General features: G+C 52.1%; 1 pseudogene; it reads right to left on the reverse strand.

Moving 5' to 3' along the window:
- Positions 1-13,492: 13,492 nt before the first annotated feature.
- On the reverse strand, positions 13,493-15,315 carry LOC123170750 (subtilisin-like protease; annotated as a pseudogene).
- Between the last annotated feature and the right edge of the window lie 204 nt (positions 15,316-15,519).

A 15,519-nucleotide genomic window follows, 5' to 3' on the forward strand; every position in this document is an offset into this window, starting at 1 on the left:
ACCCGGTGATCGCTCTCTAACAGGGCGACGAGGAGGGGATCGCCGGGTAGGATTATGCTATGCGATACTACTGGGAGGACTTCAATCTACTCTCTTCTATATGCTGCAAGATGGAGATGACCAGAAGCGTAGTCTTCGACAGGACTAGCTATCCCCCTTTTAATTCTGGCATTCTGCAGTTCAGTCCACTGATATGCCCCTTTACACATATACCCATGCATATGTAGTGTAGCTCCTTGCTTGCGAGTACTTTGGATGAGTACTCACGGTTGCTTCTCTCCCTCTTTCCCCCTTCCTATCTATCTGATTGTCGCAACCAGATATTGGAGTCCAGGAGCCAGACGCCACTGTCGACGACGACACCTACGACACTGGAGGTGCCTACTACTACGTGCAGGCCGCTGACGACGACCAGGAGTAGTTAGGAGGTCCCAGGCAGGAGGCCTACGCCTCGTTCGATCTGTATCCCTGTTTGTGCTAGCCTTCTTAAGGCAAAACTTGTTTAACTTATGTCTGTACTCAGATATCGTTGCTTCCGCTGACTCGTCTGTGATCGAGCACTTGTATTCGAGCCCTCGAGGCCCCTGGCTTGTATTATGATGCTTGTATGACTTATTTATGTTTTAGAGTTGTGTTGTGATATCTTCCCGTGAGTCCCTGATCTTGGTCGTACACATTTGCGTGCATGATTAGTGTACGGTCAAATCGGGGGCGTCTAAAGTTGGTATCAGAGCCAACTGCCTGTAGGAATCCCCCTTTCCACACTCCTTGGCCGAAGTCGAGTCTAGGCATTACAAACACTTTTACTAACATGGCTGTGTGTCTTACGGGCCCACGTCGCCATTGGGTGGTACTAGTATCTTTTACTCCTCGACCTTTACTCTGGGACTCTGAACTCTCTTCTACTCGGGTTAAACGAATTTACTAACTCTAACACTAGGATCCCGTGACCGCATTCACCCCAAAGTTGGATAAGCCATAGTTGTTCTTAGAATAGTATTTTGGACAATTCACACACTGTCATTTGACTCCTTTGAAATGTCTTTGCTTTCAGATGGAACCCTCGAGGCAGGTCGTGCGCCACAGGACGGCCATTGGTGCCTCGGGATCACCTGCGGTGCTAGCTGAGATGATGACCTATCTGGGTTATCGCTGGCACCCTGAGTACACCGTCTACGAGGAGTACCAGGACTTTAACCAGGAGCAGTACCGTGCCATCGTCCACCTCTACTCTCGGGAGTATGACTCCACTACTGTGCTGCACACCGCACATGGTGTTGGTGTGACCATCGATATGGCTGTCCACGATGCTGCCTATGCTGCTCTGACACGTCTTCGTGGAGAGTATCAGGAGTTGGACACCTCCCCTTTCAGGCACATTGCTATCGCCTCTGATGTTGGTGCGGAGGGATACTATACTGCTGCCTACTCCACTGTCACCCGAGAGCCCTTCTACCATCAGCACATTGTTCTGCATGTTGATGGGCTGGATCGAGCTAACCGAGCTCTTCGCCACGAGATGTACACCACCCGTCAGCACCTTTACCGTGCTCTGACGCTGCTGCACCCCTTTGTCCGATCTGGACAGGTACCACGTACTGCGATCTACCCATCCAGGACCGTGATGCCCCACGGTGTCGGTTGGCCAGAGGTGGGAGGCTACTCTCCCGCACTTGGTCCTCTTCTGCCACCTGAGCGTCGGGCTCTACACTTGAGTATCCGCGGCCCCCAGTCTGCTGACGTCGAGGGCTATCCGTTGCCTCACTACCAGCTGTCGGGCTACGATTACCTCCACAGTACCTCTTGGGACTGATGTAGGCTTGATTGTAGTATTAGTTGCAGTCGCCGCGAGCCTGTGTGCCGCCTATGATGTTTTAGTCTATGTACTGAACTCTGTGTACTGAACTCTATGCATGACCCCTTTTGTAAACTATGCCGACTACTATGTAGTAGCTATCGTGCTCCTTTCAATTATGCATGTTTCATCATGAATGATTCTTGTCATTGCAAATTTTCTCAATGCTGAACTACCCCTGTTATATATTAGCAGGATGGTTAGACCAGGCGGTCGTGGTCGTGGTGGCGATGCCCCACCACCACCTGAGTACATGGCTGGTATGATCCAACAGTTTGAACTGAACCGCCAATACATGGAAAATATGATGGCTCAGTTTACTCGCCCCAATATGAACCAGCAGCCAGCCCAAGTGACTCTTCAAGATTTCATATGCCTCAACCCAACCATCTACCGCAGCTCAACTCAGCCTCTGGATGCTGATGACTGGCTCCGTGACATCACCTATGAGATGGAGTCTGCTGATGTAGCCCCTGCCAGCTATGTCAACTTTGCTTCCTTCTTCTTGAAGGGACCCGCAGCTCAATGGTGGGACAGCCACAGGCGTACTCTGCCAGCTGGAACAATCATCACCTGGCCAGACTTCCAAGCTGCTTTCCATGCCCGCTTCATTCCTCAGGGAGTCATGGACCGGAAGAAGCGTGAGTTCCGCAACCTCACCCAAGGCAACAAATCTGTCGAAGCTTATCAGCGGGAGTTTCTGGACTTGTCTCGCTATGCTGAAGAGGACATTGCAACTGATGCACGCAGACAGGAGAAGTTCCGTGATGGCCTTCAAGCTGACATCAAGCTCGCACTTCTAGTGCATGACTTTGCTAATTTCGCCACCTTGGTGAACAAGGCCATCAATGTCGAAACTGGTCTGCAGGAATACCAGAGCTCTCACAGGCGCAACCGTGACACGGGTTCATCTTCGGGCTCGCCCGCACAGAAGCGTAAGATATGGATCCCGAACAGCATGTACCGTCCAAATGCATCTGCCCCAAAGCAGACCTATGCTGCACCTCGTCTGCCTCCACCACCGTCTAGGCAGTCAAGACTTCCAGCTCCACCATCCCAAGCTCCTGTTCCCACTCCGAATAAGGGCTTGTGCTTCAGGTGTGGACAACCAGGACACCGTGCTAGAGAATGCAACCAGAACCAGAATCAACTGGCCCTTCCAGCAACTGGCCGTGGTAACAATCAGCCTCGCAACAACAATGCTAAGTCTTATGGTCGTGCTCATGCCAACCACGTTGATCTCAACGAAGCTCAAGACCAACCTGCTACTGTGATGGGTACACTCCTCGTAAATTCAGTACCAGCATCCGTTTTATTTGATACCGGTGCATCGCATTCATTCATGTCAGAAGATTTTGCATACAAGCACGACGTTAAATGTGAGGAGATGAACACCTCTGTATTGGTCAAAACCCCCGTGGGACAGTGTCAAACCTCCTTGGTTGGCATCGATGTCCCCGTGGAAATCGAAGGGCTGGAATTCTATGCCTCTCCCATTATCCTGAAGTCGTCTAACATCGACCTCATTTTGGGTATGGATTGGTTAAAAGCGCATACTGCTTCAATCGTTTGCACCACTAAGACCGTCCATCTGCTACACCCTTCAGATGAGATAGTTACTTACCAAGCCCATCTGGTGCAAAATGCCGAGGCAAGGTTCTATGCATTGAATGCATTGAACGCTGCACCACTCGAGGGCATTGAAAACATTCCCGTCGTGCGTGAATTCCTCGACGTCTTTCCTGAAGAACTTCCGGGGATCCCCCCTGCTAGAGCTGTCGAATTCATCATCGACTTGAAACCAGGCACCACTCCTATAGCCAAGCGACCCTACAAAATGCCGCCGCATGAACTCCTTGAGCTTAAGGGGGAAATCGACAAGTCTCTTCGCAAAGGATTCATTCGCCCAAGTTGCTCTCCTTGGGGAGCACCTTCTCTCTTTGTCAAGAAGAAGGATGGGACAAACCGGTTAGTTCAAGACTACCGTCCTATAAACCAAGCTACCATTCAGAATAAATACCCTCTTCCTCGGATCAATGATCTGTATGATCAACTGGCGGGTTCGTCAGTGTTCTCTAAGCTCGACTTGAGGTTGGGCTACCACCAGATCCGTGTTCGCGAAGAGGATATCCCAAAGACCGCCTTCGTGACTCGCTATGGTTCATACGAGTACACCGTCATGTCTTTCGGTTTAACCAATGCTCCAGCCACCTTCTCTCGTCTGATGAACTACATATTCATGGATTACCTCGACAAGTTCGTCGTGGTTTACCTGGATGATATCCTGGTATTTTCCAAGAACGAAGAAGAACATGCTGAACATCTTCGACTTGTGCTGGAAAAGCTACGAGAGCATCAACTATATGCCAAGTTCTCCAAATGTGAATTCTGGCTACCCGAAGTAACCTATCTCGGGCATGTCATCTCTAAGGATGGTATTGCCGTCAACCCTGAACGAGTTCAGGCTATTCTTGATTGGACTCCTCCCAAGAACGTTAAGCAAGTCAGAAGTTTTCTCGGTCTCGCCAGCTATTGCCGTCGATTTGTCGAGAACTTCTCCAAGATCGCCAGGCCTCTGACTAACCTGTTACATAAGGGCGTCAAGTTCCAATGGACAGACAAATGTCAGGAAAGTTTCCAGGCACTCAAAGACAAGTTGACTTCTGCTCCAGTTCTAGCTCCACCTGATACTAAGAAGGACTTCGTCATTTACTGCGACGCTTCCCGTCAAGGGTTAGGCTGTGTCCTAATGCAAGACCGCAAAGTGATTGCTTATGCCTCTCGACAATTGCGCCCTCACGAAGAGAACTACCCAGTTCACGACCTCGAACTTGCTGCAGTCATTCATGCGCTGAAGCAGTGGCGACATTACCTTCTCGGTAATCGTTGCGAGATCTTCACTGACCACCAAAGTGTGAAGTATCTGTTTACTCAGCCAGATCTGAACCTCCGCCAGCAGAGATGGATGGAGCTTGTTGCAGACTTCGACTTGGGTATTTCCTATACGCCAGGCAAGGCTAATGTAATGGCTGATGCCTTGAGCCGCAAGTCTTACTGCAACCACCTCCAGGTTCACAAAGTTCAGCCCTCGCTTGTTGAAGAATTTAGGAAGCTGAACCTCCATATTGTTCCTCCGGGTGCACTCGCTCCCCCTCCTAAGGAGTTTCGCAAGATGAACCTCCACGTTGTTGCCCAGGGTTCCCTCAATACCCTAGTTGCTAAACCAGATCTCGAGGACAGCATTAAAAGGCTACAGAAGTATGACTCTGAAGCCGACAAGATTAAGCGCTACCTCGCAGAAGGAAAGCCCTCATTCTTCACCATTTCTGAAGATGGCACCCTATACTTCAAGGGCCGCCTAGTGGTGCCATGTGCAGAGAAAAACCTGGATATGACACAGGAAGTTATGAAAGAAGCTCATGATACGCCTCTGTGTATCCATCCTGGTAGCACAAAGATGTACCAAGACATCCGTCAGAGATTCTGGTGGTCTAATATGAAGCAAGACATTGCTCCTTATGTTGCTGAGTGTGACGTTTGCCGTCGTATCAAAGCAGAACATCAAAGGCCTGCTGGAACTCTGCAACCTATCTCTATTCCTGAATGGAAATGGGACCATGTTGAAATGGACTTCGTCACTGGATTTCCCAAATCACAGAAAGGTAATGATGCTATTCTTGTCGTCATTGACCGACTTTCCAAAGTTGCACATTTTCTGGCAGTCAAAGAAACGATCACTGCTAGCCAGTTGGCAACGCTCTATATGTCCAGGATTGTTTCACTCCACGGTATTCCATTGGTTATCAGTTCAGACCGTGGTAGCTTATTCACTTCAAGATTCTGGGCAAGTTTCCAAGAAGCTATGGGAACTCATCTGTCGTTCAGTACTGCGTTTCATCCTCAATCGCAAGGACAAGTTGAACGCGTCAATCAAGTTCTCGAAGACATGCTTCGAGCTTGCGTTATTTCCTTCGGCAAGAAATGGGAGGAATCTCTCCCGTATGCTGAGTTCTCTTATAATAATAGCTATCAAGCTAGTCTGAAGATGGCCCCCTTCGAAGTGTTGTATGGACGAAAGTGCCGAACCCCCCTGAACTGGTCAGAAACTGGGGAACGTCCACTCATCGGACCGGATATTATCCAAGATGCCGAAGAACAAGTCCGCATTATTCGCGAGAATCTCAAGACTGCTCAGTCACGTCAGAAGAGTCAGTATGACCGTCATCATAAAGACATGGTCTATCAACCTGGCGAAAAGGCTTATCTTCGAGTCACACCTATGAAGGGTGCTCACCGCTTCGGGATCAAGGGCAAACTAGCTCCTCGCTATATTGGCCCATTCACTATTCTCGAAAGGCGTGGAAAAGTGGCATACCAACTGGAGCTACCGCCGAACCTTTCTCAGGTTCACGATGTGTTCCATGTGTCACAGCTCCGCCGTTGCTTCAAGGATCCAATCCGAGCTGAGGATCATGAAGTGCTCAAATTACAGCAAGACCTCTCCTATAAGGAGCATCCGGTCCGCATTCTCGACCAAGCTGAACGCCGCACACGTCAGAAGGCGATCAAGTTTCTCAAAGTCCAGTGGTCGCACCATTCTGAAGATGAGGCCACTTGGGAACGAGAGGATCGTCTGCGCGAAGAATACCCCGCACTGTTCCTTCTACCTCCTAAATCTCGGGACGAGATTTCTTGTAGTGGAGGAGATTTGTAACACCCTGGGAATCATGCTACAGTAACTCCATGTGATTAAGCTAATCATGTTGCTAAACAGGGCTTGATCACATTTGGATCACCTTCCTTTTCTAACTCCTAGTTCAAACTTCAAATATAATTAAAGTGAAAATTAAAAGTTTTCAAAAACTCAAACAAAAATGTTCGGTGAGTGCTAAATAATACACTGGCAATTATGGTGGAGAAAACTCCTTTTTATAAAATACCAAAATACTTTAAATGAAATAAAACAGAAAAGGAAATAAACAAGTAAAAGGAAAACAGAAAACAAAACAGAACAAAAAAAGGGAGCAGGCCTCCCCCCCACTGACCCCCGGCCCAAACCCCCGAATCCCCCCCCCCGGCCCAAACTGGGCCGCGCCCCGACCCCGGCCCAGCCCACCTCTCCTCCCTCGCCCCTTCCCTGTTCCCCCGACCGGGTCGGAACAGGGGCGCGCTGCCGCCCGACCCCCTCGCCGGCACCGACGCCGGAGGGGATAAGGTCGCCAGCTCCCCCGCCTCCTCGGGCCTCTCTCCCACTCACCCCCCGCTCTCCCTCTCGGCCCCCGCGCCTCCCCCTTCCCTCCCCCGGATCCGCGCCGCCCCCCTCTTCCCCACGCCCGACGCGCTCGCCGCCGTTCCCCTCGTTCACGCGGCCACCGTGCCCCACTCGCCGCCTCGCCGTGTCGTACGACGTCGCCGCCCTCGACTACACCCCCTCCACCACTCCGTCGAAGCTCGGAGCCACTGCATCGGCCTCCCCGAGCTCGCCTTCATCTTCGGACGCCGGCGACCCCCTTCTTCCCTGGCGACGACCTGCTGCTACTAAGCCACCCACGGGCCTTTCTTGCGCCGCGCGGTGAGCTCCTCTACCTCCTCCCCCTCTCCGCTAGCTCGCCCGCGCTCCCTAGCTTCTTCCCCGCGCGCGCCCGAACGCAACGCCGCGGAGCTCGCCGCCGGCGTGTCTCCGGTGACCAATTGGTCACGGGGTTAAGCCCGTTGCACTCCCCGCCGTACGTAGATGCCCCCAGCCCATACGCTTGCCCGTTCGCGCGCTCTAGCGTAGCTTCCGTCGGGCACCCGTAGCACCTCGCCGCCGGCGAGCTCGTAGCGGTCGACTCCGGCCGTTCCAGCCCCTCCGACCATCGCCGTTGGACGCGCGACGTCGAGCCGCGTCGAACGCGCCCAGCCACGCCTCCGGAGACCCCCTGTACGCGAAACCCGTACCCCTCCCGAGCCGCGCCGCCGTGCGTCTGGTCGCCGGCGTTGCTCCGGCGCCGGCCGCCGACGTGGCACACCTGGGGCCACCCCCTGGGTCACTGCCAGTGGCCCCCACGGGCCCTAGTTGACTGGGTTGACCCAGTCAACTGCTGACTGGGCAGGCCCAGTCACTGACATGCGGGCCCCGCCGCAATAATTAAAAAAAGAAAAGAAAAAGAAAATGTTTTATAAATAAAATTAATTAGTTTAAATAATCTCTCACTGACAGGTGGGCCCAGTAGTTAATTAACTAAAAACTAATTAGTTTAATCCTCTGTTAACCCACTGTCTATGACAGGTGGGTCCCCCTTGTCAGTTTGACCAGTCAACCCGGACTGTTGACCGCTGACGTCACTCCTACGTCATGCTGACGTCATATCCCTTTTTCTGTTAATTAAATAATTCCAGAAATTCAAATAAACTTTGAAAATTCATATCTTTTAAACCGTAACTCGGATGAAAATGTTTTCTATATGAAAGTTGCTCAGAACGACGAGACGAATCCAAATACGCAGTTCGTTCATCCACCACACCTCCCTAACCTATCAAACTAGCAACTTTCCCCCTCCGGTCCGTCTGTCCGAAAACGCGAAACATCGGGAATACCTCCCGGATGTTCCCCCCCTTCACCGGTAACACCTACTGTCGCGTTAGGACACCCCTAGCACCACTCACTGTCATGTCACGCATCGTCATGCTTATGTTTGCATTGTATTTACTGTTTCTTCCCCCTCTTCTCTCCGGTAGATTACGAGACCGACACTGCTGCTGCCCAGTTCGACTACGGAGTCGACGACCCCTCCTACTTGCCAGAGCAACCAGGCAAGCCCCCCCCCCCTTGATCACCAGATATCGCCTACTCTACTCTCTACTACTTGCATTAGAGTAGTGTAGCATGTTACTGCTTTCGGTTAATCCTATTCTGTTGCATAGCCTGTCATTGTTGCTACAGTTGTTCCCTTACCTGCTATCCTACTGCTTAGTATAGGATGCTAGTTTTCCATCAGTGGCCCTACATTCTTGTCCGTCTGCTGTGCTATACTATCGGGCCGTGATCACCTGGGGGGTGATCACGGGTATATACTTATATACTATATACATGACACATGTAATGACTAAAGTCGGGTCGGCTCGTAGGAGTACCCGCAAGTGGATCTTTGTGGCGGAGCGACAGGGCAGGTTGGGACCGCCTAGGTGAGAGGTGGGCCTGGCCCTGGTCGGCGTTCGCAGATACTTAACACGCTTAACGAGTTCTGGGTATTTGATCTGAGTCTGGCCATTTGGTCTATACGCACTAACCATCTACGCGGGAGTAGTTATGGGTATCCCGACGTCGTGGTATCAGCCGAAGCCTTCTTGACGTCAGCGACTGAGTGGCGCGCGCCGGATTGGACCGGAACGCCACTAGGCTAGGTCTGCTTCCGGCCGCGTACGCAACGTGCAGGTGTGCATAGGGCGATGGGCCCAGACCCCTGCGCGCATAGGGTTAGACCGGCGTGCTGACCACTCTGTTGTGCTTAGGTGGGGCTGCGACGTGTTGATCTTACGAGGCCGGGCATGACCCAGAAAAGTGTGTCCGGCCAAATGGGATCGAGCGTGTTGGGTATTGTGGTGCACCCCTGCAGGGAAGTTTATCTATTCGAATAGCCGTGTCCCTCGGTAAAAGGACGACCCGGAGTTGTACCTTGAGCTTATGACAACTAGAACTGGATACTGAATAAAATACACCCTTCCAAGTGCCAGATACAACCCGGTGATCGCTCTCTAACAGGGCGACGAGGAGGGGATCGCCGGGTAGGATTATGCTATGCGATACTACTGGGAGGACTTCAATCTACTCTCTTCTATATGCTGCAAGATGGAGATGACCAGAAGCGTAGTCTTCGACAGGACTAGCTATCCCCCTTTTAATTCTGGCATTCTGCAGTTCAGTCCACTGATATGCCCCTTTACACATATACCCATGCATATGTAGTGTAGCTCCTTGCTTGCGAGTACTTTGGATGAGTACTCACGGTTGCTTCTCTCCCTCTTTCCCCCCTTCCTATCTATCTGATTGTCGCAACCAGATATTGGAGTCCAGGAGCCAGACGCCACCGTCGACGATGACACCTACGACACTGGAGGTGCCTACTACTACGTGCAGGCCGCTGACGACGACCAGGAGTAGTTAGGAGGTCCCAGGCAGGAGGCCTACGCCTCGTTCGATCTGTATCCCTGTTTGTGCTAGCCTTCTTAAGGCAAAACTTGTTTAACTTATGTCTGTACTCAGATATCGTTGCTTCCGCTGACTCGTCTGTGATCGAGCACTTGTATTCGAGCCCTCGAGGCCCCTGGCTTGTATTATGATGCTTGTATGACTTATTTATGTTTTAGAGTTGTGTTGTGATATCTTCCCGTGAGTCCCTGATCTTGGTCGTACACATTTGCGTGCATGATTAGTGTACGGTCAAGTCGGGGGCGTCACAGTAGGTTAGTTCTTTGCCCCTTTTGGTGTCTCGATGCCAAAGGGGGAGAGAGTTTAGGGATTTGCGTCGTTGTGTTGCGAGTGTGTCTTTGTCTTTGTGCTTTCGTTGTGTTTGCTACCTTGTGCTTTGTTTGGTTTTGTGTTCAGTGAGACCTTAGTTCCAGTCATATGGTGTGAGACATATGCTACCTTATCCATATCATATCATATCTTTATCTATGTCTCTAGTCATTTGGTATCTCATGAGTTGCATGCTTATTATGTTATATATCCTGCTCTCTTGAATCTCGCTTAGGTTGTTGGTCTCTAAAATACAGGGGGAGTGTTGATCCTAGTATGTGTGTCGTGCAGTCCAAAGCACTTATCTTGATGGCACACATCTAGGGGGAGCCCGTCTATATTTTAGAGATTTGGGGTTTGCTTATGTCCTTTGTCTTTTCCCGTTTGTGCAAATCCCGTATTGTCATCAATCCACCAAAAAGGGGGAGATTGTAAGGGCATATTTATCCCTAAGATGTTTTGGTGATTGATGACAATGCTTTTGCGGACTAATCGTGTGCATTGAGTGTTTTCAGAGATTCATCCTTTTGGCACGAGACGATTCCCTCCCCTCGGAGCTTGAAGCGAAGACGGTGTAGTCCTTTCGAATTAGTTTGGTGGACTAGTTTCATAGGGATCACCGTACTATCAAGAGGGGGTCCGCTTTGGAAAGGCTAGGGCGGAATCATCACGTACACTTCCTTTGCCCCCCTCCGAGCCTTTCCGCTTCAATGATGGGCTCGTTCCCCTTCTCAGTGTGCCCTCTCTGGTCCCAGCGGTAGTACCGCGGGCCGGAGCGGTAGTACCGCTTGGGTGCTACAAGCGGTAGTACTGCTCTAGAGCGGTAGTACCGCTGGTAGCCCCCAGCCGTAGTACCGCTGCGGTTTCGTGCTAGTACCGCCTCGATTCGAGGGGTCTTTTTCCGTGTCGGGTTTTACGGTACTAGCCGCGGCAGTGGGGGCCGTAGTACCGCCCTGACCACCGCGGTAGTACCGCTCTGGGCCCAGCGGTAGTACCGCGAGGGGGAGCGGTAGTACCGCTGGCCAAGCGGTAGTACCGCTCTCTGCGGGGCTGGTGTGGGGGGGTAACGGTTGGATTGTTCCCCCCACTATATAAGGAGGTCTTCTTCCCCAAAGTTGACCTACCTCTTCCCCCAAAAGCTCCATTGTTGCTCCAAGCTCCATTTTCGCCCGATCTCTCTCCCTAGCCAATCAAACTTGTTGATTTGCTCGGGATTGGTTGAGAAGGCCCCGATCTACACTTCCACCAAGAGAAATTTGATTCCCCCCACTTATCCCTAGCGGATCTTGTTACCCTTGGGTGTTTGAGCACCCTAGACGGTTGAGGTCACCGCGGAGCCATAGTCCATTGTGGTGAAGCTTTGTGGTGTCGTTGGGAGCCTCCAATTAAGTTGTGGAGATTGCCCCAACCTTTTTTGTAAAGGTCCGGTCGCCGCCTTCAAGGGCATCAATAGTGGAATCACGGCATCTCGCATTGTGTGAGGGCGTGAGGAGAATACGGTGGCCCTAGTGGCTTCTTGGGGACCATTGTGCCTCCACACCTCTCCAACGGAGACGTACTTCCCCTCAAAAGGAAGAAACTTCGGTAACACATCCTCGTCTTCACCGGCTCCACTCTTGGTTATCTCGTCGCTTTACTTTCGCAAGTTTACTCGTGTTATATCTCTTATTTGCTTGCGTGCTTGTTGTCATTGCATCATATAGGTTGCTCACTTAGTTGCATATCTAGACAACCTATTTTGATGCAAAGTTTAATTTGGTAAAGAAAAGCTAAAAATTGTTAGTTGCCTATTCACCCCCCTCTAGTCAACTATATCGATCCTTTCAATTGGTATCAGAGCCTCGTCTCTTTTTAAGGACTTTACCGTCCGAAGAGTATGGTTGACTTCGTAGACGGTGTGGAGGAGCACTCCGGTGTGAATCCGGTCTCGTCTACGGGAGATGGGGGAACCGCGGTCTCTCGTGAGGAATTAAATGTGGCATTGGACACATTGAAAACCTCCATGACTACCGAGGTCGAAAGCATGTTTAATAAATACTTAGAAGGGCTTAAGCTTTCCACCGCACCGTTGAAAGTGGGTGATCCTGCCAACAAGGTGACGGATGCTACCTCCGACAAAGGGGAAGCTACTAGCGAGAAAGCTCCTTCTTCTAGTGGTAAAAAGGGCACCGGCATCTTTGCCCATGTGGAACGTGCCTGGCCAGGAGAACGTGCTATATAGGAAGACGTGCTAGCATCTGACACACAGTCCAATTAATATATGTATTTGGTCCAGGTGGCCTAGCTAGGCATGAAGAGAAGGATGCCTGGAGCCAGGCTGATCCTCCTGCCTGGGATAAGTACATTATTTTATTTGAATTCTTTAATCAGGCCAGGCTAATGAGAAGTCCAAGCCAGGCAACCATTTTTGTTTCAGGCACTAACCAAACAACTACCAGGCATGCTTCAGGCACAGGCCAGGCCAGGCACCAAGAGCCGTGGAAGCCAACCAAACCGACTCGCGTGATTTAGAACAGTTGTCTCGTGCAGATAGTAACATAATTTCCTAAGTAATACAAATTTCTTACTCTAAGAAAACCGTGCATGGTTCAAATATATACTGGAAATGGATTCACATTTCCTGATCTTTGCAAACTTCTAGACCCATCTGAAATCTCACGTAGTTAAGGACAGTACGGACATGCTGCATAGATGGGATGTAATCGTAAATGCTAAATGGAGGCCGAATTTTGGAAAATTCGTAATTCATGATTTTACATTTCATTTTTCTAAATACAAATATGCCCAGAGATATAATGTACATACATTAAAATGAGAGCTAGACAAGAAAAAATAAATCTATAACTTTTCTGCACTTGAACTGTTCATTTTTGTGCAGTTTGCAATTGGATGGTATTTTTTACAAAATTCTACACACATATAGGAGTACATGACATCATTGTATATTTTCCAGAACCTTTTGAAACTGAGATGTATAAAATTTGAATTTTCCAAAATTTCAGCCACCAAAGCACCTTCTTTAAAATAAGTAAATAACAGATTCTTTTATTCTGATCGTGTAAGCAATGCAAAGCTAGTAGTAGGAGAAGTACAGTGGAGTAGCACATCTCTTGTGTTCCGATATGTCTAACTTCCGCTCACGAACGCACGACGACGAGTGGGCTTTGGACCGTGTGCGTATTCGACTCCCAGATCAAGAATCCTTCTGCGACCTCGGACCCATGATGGCTTACTTGGAAGGTGAGCTTCTCCCCGGGCCGCGAGAAGGACAACGACTTGGCCGAGAAATCCACCCCCACGTCATGGGCCATAGACAACCTGCCCGTGTACTGCTCCGCCGGCCCCATGTTCGTCAGCGTCCGCCGCACCGTGGTGTTCGCCGGCACCATGATGCTCGGGTAGTTGAGGTCGACATCCGATAGATGGGGCACGTTCCTGCAATTCAAGTTCAGGTCCTGGAGGATGTCTTGCACGGCGTAGTCGTCGTCGTTGTCGAGCCTGGCCCTGGCGAAAAGATGGCAAACATACCCGACGTAGTCTCTGACCTCCAGGTCATAGACCAGCCCCGGGTGAGACGGCCCGCGTGGGGTTGACGTGCCCCGCGCCTACAGCGAATGCGCTCGCCGGCTCGTGCTTCTCGTTCATGATTGGATTGCCGTCGTTGTCCAGCTCATCGGCCGTGGTCATTATGGCGGACCTGATGGCCATCGGCGACCAGTCCGGGTGCACGCTCTTGAGAAGGGCGACCACGCCGCTGATGTGCGGCACTGCCATCGACGTCCCAGACTTGAATCTGAAAGGCCCCCGGTCTGGACTCTCCGTGGCTGCGGCGAGGATGTTGAGCCCCGGCGCCAGGATATCGGGCTTCAGGATGCGTGGGTTGCCGCGGCTCGGGCCTCGGCTGGAGAAGTAGGCGACCGTGGGCGACTGGCCGACACCGAGCTGCGTGCCCTTGAAGAACACCTGCGCCGCGGAATCCGGGTACTGGCTGTAGTCCTTGAGCTTGTGGCCTACGGCGGCGGGCTCCTGCACGACGGAGGACCCGTACTCCCTGAAGCCCAAGGTGAAACCGGCTTTCTCCTGACCGATCAGCACGACCCGAGCCGCGCCATTGTCGTAGAGATTTTTGATGATGCGGGCCTGAACGTCAACCTTAACCATGGCAACATCGCATATCACGATGTGGCCCCTCGTGCGCTCAACGCTCACCTTCTTGCACAGGTTACCCTCGCCGGGGTAGTGGAGGGGGTGGTAAGCGGTCGAGTCGGGCCCCTGTAGCAGTGCCTCTCCTTCGACCAGGTCGCCCGACTCCAGCAAAAGGCCGGCGGCGAGCTTCCGGTCCACCGACACAGCGCCCACCGTGATCTCCCACGGCGTGTCGTTGTTGACAGTAGACGGGTCAGGGCCGTCGTTGCCAGCAGAAGTCACGAAGACGACGCCCTTGGCCACCGCGCGGAATGCGCCAATGGCCACTCACGGACGAGGGAGATGTTGATCACATCGACCCCGTCGCCCACCGCCGTGTCAATCGCGTGAACTACGTTCGAACGGAGGCACCCAGTGGGCCTGCAGGCCTTGTACATGGCCAAGTGTGCGCCGGGAGCGATCCCGGCGGCCGTCCCAGTGGCCTGTCCGTGGGATGACGAGGCATTGGCGACGAAGTTGCCCGCCGCAATCGACGCCACGTGCGTGCCGTGGCCGGTCTCGTCATCAGGGCTGTAGTCCACGAAGGACCTGACGCCGATGAGCTTGTTGTTGCACCGGACGGGCCTGACCAAGCCCGTGCACGTGCCCTTCCACCTGGCGGGTGGCGGCGACATGCCGGCGTCGTCGAACGAGGGATGCCGGAGTCGATCACCCCGATGATGATCCCTTTGCCCTAGCTAGATTTGGGCCACAAGCCGGCGTCCTTGCTGAGGCCGAGGAACTCGGGCGAGCGGGTCGTCGTGGGGTACATCATCTCGTCCGGGAACCAGCGCCCGAAGCCGGGTTTCCTGGACGCGGTGTGCAGCTCCTCCTCCGTCAGCAAGGCGGCGAACCCGTGGAAGATGGTGTTGTACGAGTGGAGGAGCCGCGGCTCGCCGTGGGCGGTCACGCCGTCGGGGAGGAAGGACCGGTACCAGCCCTGGCGAGCTTCGTCGTCCATGACCTGGGCGTCCGCTCG

The sequence above is a fragment of the Triticum aestivum genome, chromosome 1D (assembly GCF_018294505.1).
Source record: "Triticum aestivum cultivar Chinese Spring chromosome 1D, IWGSC CS RefSeq v2.1, whole genome shotgun sequence".
Classification (NCBI taxonomy): Eukaryota; Viridiplantae; Streptophyta; class Magnoliopsida; order Poales; family Poaceae; genus Triticum; species Triticum aestivum.